Source organism: Fundulus heteroclitus, unplaced genomic scaffold (assembly GCF_011125445.2).
Source record: "Fundulus heteroclitus isolate FHET01 unplaced genomic scaffold, MU-UCD_Fhet_4.1 scaffold_91, whole genome shotgun sequence".
NCBI classification, from domain to species: Eukaryota; Metazoa; Chordata; class Actinopteri; order Cyprinodontiformes; family Fundulidae; genus Fundulus; species Fundulus heteroclitus.
The window spans coordinates 690,269-695,874 of NW_023397373.1; positions in this window are offsets into that span (position 1 = coordinate 690,269).

The following is a 5,606-nucleotide window of genomic DNA, read 5'->3' on the forward strand; positions in this document are numbered from 1 at the left end:
GTTTTTATATGTACCAATCCACTGAGCTGCTCCAAGCAGTCAAGGATGTACAATGAGCTCTTCTCTGCCCTTCGGTGGGTGACTTCTGTAGAACAAACGGCTCTCAGAGCGACTAGCTTAACAAATATGCTACTATCCCCCCGCTTCGTGCCACTGGCAGAAAGTGTGAGAAATGTAGGAATTTGGCTCTAGAAATGCAGGTGATTGGTACTCTGGACGATGGACAACACTTTTGCAGACAGTCCCCGTTGCTCATGGAATGTGCTCCAACCCAGCTGCAGAAACAAACTAAGGGGGCCTTCTATTTTTTCTAGGGTGCACACTTTTTGAGCAAACATTTTATTTGCTTCAGGCTGAAAGGCTCTGTGACCACTCCTACAGTGCTGCAAGAAAATCTCAATAAAATCCCGAAATAAAAAGTGTTGCTAACCTGGGTTATTTGGAACGCATTGGAAAATAGCTTTGGGTGAGTTAACATTTTCACAACATTTGGTGAGTTTTTAGAAGGAATTAATACGAAAATTATATCAAAATACTGTTGTTGTTGTTGTTGTTGCAGAATAGTCAAAACTTCTATATTTAAATAAAATTAAATTTCCTTGAACTCATTTTATTACTGTATTTTCGGACTATAAAGGACACTTAAAGCCCTTAAGTTTTCTCAAAAATTGATGGTGCACCTTATAATCCATTGCACTGTATGTCTGCACATGAACACATGAGGCACATTGGACAAAGCTTAACATTTTGTTTTAAAGCATGGCTGAAAAGGTTATTGTGTTTTACTGTTCTGCATATTCTGTCAAAGAATTTAATCCAACAAAATGTCCCAAATATATGTTAATTAAAGCGTGTCTCAGTTCAGGATGAGATCAAAATATTTTCTAATCTGCATAATGCGTTTCAATGTTTCCTGCAGATGTTGAGAAGAAGCTGATTGTTAAAGAAGAAGCTTCTTTAGACCACAGACCTCCTGATGACCTCAATGACCCAAAGCCCCCCCACATCAAGGAGGAACAGAAGGGAATCTACATCAGTCTGCCAGGAGAGCAGCTCAATGGGAAGGAGGTGATTAATGCCATCAGGTTTCCAGTCTCTGCTCCTCCCATAAAGAGTCTGGATGATGAACACTCTCTGCTGCTCTCACAGCTTTATCCAGACCAAATTAAAGGTAGAGAGCTTCCAGAAGAGAATGATGGAGAAGAATCCACCAGGATACAAGATCATGGAGATGCTTCCACGTCTTCAGAGGCTGAAGACACTGAGAAGGATGAAGAAGACAGTAATGTAGAGCACCCTCTGTCTGAGCTAAAACACTTGTCAGACTCTGGATATAAGAAATGTTCTACAGAGAAGAAAAAATTTAGGAAAGGCCAAACAGGAGTTAAGCTTAGTTGCAAAGACTGTGGCAAAACATTTTTGGGAAATTCTGCGTTAAACACACACATGAGAATCCACACAGGAGAGAAGCCTTTCTGTTGTGATCTATGTGGACAAAGGTTTAGACTCAAACATCATTTAAAGACACACATGAGAATTCATACAGGACAGACACCTTTCTGTTGTGATCTATGTGGACAAAGGTTTAGACTCAAACATCATTTAAAGACACACATGAGTATTCATACAGGACAGAAGCCTTTTTGTTGTGATCTTTGTGGACAAAGATTTAATCAAAAAGTACATTTAAACACACACATGAGAATCCACACAGGACAGAAGCCTTTCTGTTGTGATCTTTGTGGACAAAGATTTAATCAAAAAGTACATTTAAACACACACATGAGAATCCACACAGGACAGAAGCCTTTCTGTTGTGATCTTTGTGGACAAAGATTTAATCAAAAAGTACATTTAAACACACACATGAGAATCCACACAGGACAGAAGCCTTTCTGTTGTGATCTATGTGGAAAAAGATTTAGCGAAAAACAATATTTAAACAGACACATGAGAATCCATGCAGGACAGAAGCCTTTTTGTTGTGATCTATGTGGTCAAAGATTTAGCGAGAAAGGAACTTTAAACACACACATGAGAATCCATACAGGACAGAAGCCTTTCTGTTGTGATCTTTGTGGACAAAGATTTAATCAAAAAGTACATTTAAACACACACATGAGAATCCACACAGGACAGAAGCCTTTCTGTTGTGATCTATGTGGAAAAAGATTTAGCGAAAAACAATATTTAAACAGACACATGAGAATCCATGCAGGACAGAAGCCTTTTTGTTGTGATCTATGTGGTCAAAGATTTAGCGAGAAAGGAACTTTAAACACACACATGAGAATCCACACAGGACAGACGCCTTTCTGTTGTGATCTGTGTGGAAAAAGATTTGGCCACAAATCTGGTTTAAACAGATACAAAAGAGTCCATACAATGCAAGTGGCTCCTCCTCCCATACAGAGTCAGGATGATGAACAATCTCTGCTGCTCTCACAGCTTTATCCAGACCAAATTAAAGGCAGAGAGCTTCCAGAAGAGAATGATGGGAAAGATACCATGAGGATACAAGATCAAGGCAATGCTTCCATTTCTTCAGAGGCTGAAGACACTGAGGAGGATGAAGAAGACAGTAATGTAGAGCACCCTCTGTCTGAGCTGAAACACTTGTCAGACTCTGGATATAAGAAACGTTCTACAGAGAGGAAAAATGTGGAGTCATCTAGGAAAGGCCACAGAGGAGTGAAGCTTAGCTGCAGAGACTGTGGCAAAACATTTATTGGAACATACGGTTTAAACAGACACATGAGAATCCACACAGGAGAGAAGCCTTTCTGTTGTGATCTATGTGGACAAAGGTTTAGCCACAAACATCATTTAAAGACACACATGAGAATCCACACAGGAGAGAAGCCTTTCTGTTGTGATCTATGTGGACAAAGGTTTAGCCTCAAACATCATTTAAAGACACACATGAGAATTCATACAGGACAGAATCCTTTCTGTTGTGATCTATGTGGAAAAAGATTTAGCGACAAATCAAATTTAAACACACACGAGAATCCATACAGGACAGAAGCCTTTCTGTTGTGATCTATGTGGACAAAGATTTAGCGTCAATTTCATTTAAACAGATACATGAGCATCCGTACAGGACAGAAGCCTTTCTGTTGTGATCTATGTGGACAAAGATTTAGCCACAAATCTGATTTAAACAGACACAAGAGAGTCCATACAATGCAAGACAAGGCAAGTTTTTTTGTATAGCACATTTCAGTACAAGGACAATGCAAAGGGCTTTACAATTAAATGCAACGGGCTTTATGATTAAAATGTAGGAAAATAGAAACAAACAAATTGGACTACAAATGTAAATGATGTTCAAGCTAACAGTTTAACTAGAACAGTCAAAGGCAATCCTAAACAAATGTTTATAAACTTGATTTAAAAGAACTCTGGCTTTTTAAGCACTTTTTACAGTCTTCTGGAAGATTGTTAAAGTTGGTAAAATATACCTTTACAACCTTTTTACAGGTTGTAAAGCGCTTTAGGGTCGTTGGACTAATTAAAGTGCTGTATAAATACAAGCCGTTTACCAGATTAGACTTGAATCAGAAGACATTAGTGTTCTGGAAGGTTGATACACTGATAACAAGTCTGTGATGTAATTAGGTGCTAAGCTATTCGGGGATTTTATAAACTAAAACAAGTATTTTAAAGTCTATTTATTGAGATTGAAGGAGCTAGTGTAAGGACTTTAGGACCAGGTCCATGTTCCCTACTTTCTTAGTCTTATTAAGGACGTGAGCAGCAGTGTTCTGGATCAGCTGCAGTTGTCTGATCGACTTTGTTGGTGGACCTGTGAAAACACAGTTTCTGTTTTGTATTTGCCTCTCTTAGTGCAACGGCCCTCAAACTGGGGTGTGAATCGAATTCTGAGGTGTGAATCTGTTATTGGGCCTGAGGAGGCATTACTGAAGATGTGTTGTGGTTGAGTCAAGTATCAAAATGGACAAATATTTAACTCTGTCCACCTCATCATTTAAGGTCTAAGCCAAATCAGCTAAAATTAGGAAGTATGACAACAGTTACATTGAGTTTGGCTTTATGGAGAATGGGGACGGGAGACCAAAATGTGTTTGTCTTCATGTGCTAGAAAACAAGCTTTGTATCTGTTGGCGTAGTGTATCACAAAAAGTAAGAAGCCACACTCAATAGGAATGGACCTTGTGCTTCCTGCTGCAGTGGACATGTGTGACATTCAGGAACAGTTATTGGATAGACTGTGTTCATGTGATCAGTTTTCCATACAGCTGGATGAACCTACAGACATTTCCAATGCTGCTCAACTGATAGCTCTGGTGCACTATCCCTGGGAGGGAAACATTTTGGAGGATTTTGGTTTATGCAAGGAGGTCGTGGGCAGGACAACTGGTGAGGAAATATTTAAGCTAGTTGATGCTTTTTTGACTGAAGCGAGACTGAGCTGGAAAAATTTTTCTGTTTGTACGGATGGCTCAGCAGTGATGACCGGCCCAAAGAGTGGAGTTGAAGCGTGGATAAAATCCATCAATACATGCGTTATAGCTACCCACTGTGTCCTGCATCAGCAGGACGCATCTGTCTGTTGCTATTGTGAGGGATGTTGTGACTTCACACCTAACATCACTGTGTGAGAACTTCAGCTCATATTTCTCTGATGTGAACACTGATGCCTGGGACTGGGTGCTGATCCATTTTCACCTGCTACAACAAGAAATGGCTTAAGAGGTAAAACAGAAGAACAGCTCTTGGAGTTATCTTGTGACAGAACATTGAAGGCCAGATTCCAACAGGAAAATCATGCAAACTTTTGGGCCTCCCTCTCACATGAGTATCCTGAACTGGCTGCTGAGGACATGAAAATATTGCTGCAGTTTCCAACCACTTACATGTGAATCAACATTTTCAGCTCTGACTGTAATGAAGAACAAATGCAGAGCTTGTTTACAAGTGGAAGATGATCTTGGAGTTTGTTTGTCATCCATGCCTCCAAGAATAAACTGTGTGGGGAGAGACAGGCTCATCCTTCTCACTAATTGTCAAGAGGTTATTGATGTCATTGATGAATGGCTTGACTGTGTGTAACAAAGCCTAAAGCAGATATTCATAAGAATGTTTTTTGTTTTCTGCCAATAGTTTGTATAAGATGTTTGTTTTGCTAAAATTCAACCATTTAAAACTGATAAATGGAACAAAATGGGTTTCACTAGAATTTCTTTCAATCTTCTCACAAGTTTTTTTGTAGTTTTTTTGGAAGGTTTAAAATGTTATATTAAAATCTTTATTTCTTTAACATTAGTGATGGACCGATACAGGTTTTTGAAGGCAGATGCTTATTATTTTAACATCTATGTGCTGCCTATTTTTTTGGCCTATTATTGAAGACGATATTGCCTTTTATGTATTTATATGATAATGACAATTGTAACAAATATTTCACAACTGTTAATTCGAACAAAAAACATTAACAAATCAAACAAAACATTGGATAGCAAATGGAAGGAGTAGCAAATCGCTAATATTAGGTGTATTTACCTTTTTTTTAAAAAAAACATACATAATTCCTGATGTGTTTAACTCCACAAAAGGCTGTTTAAAAATAGTATCAGCATGAA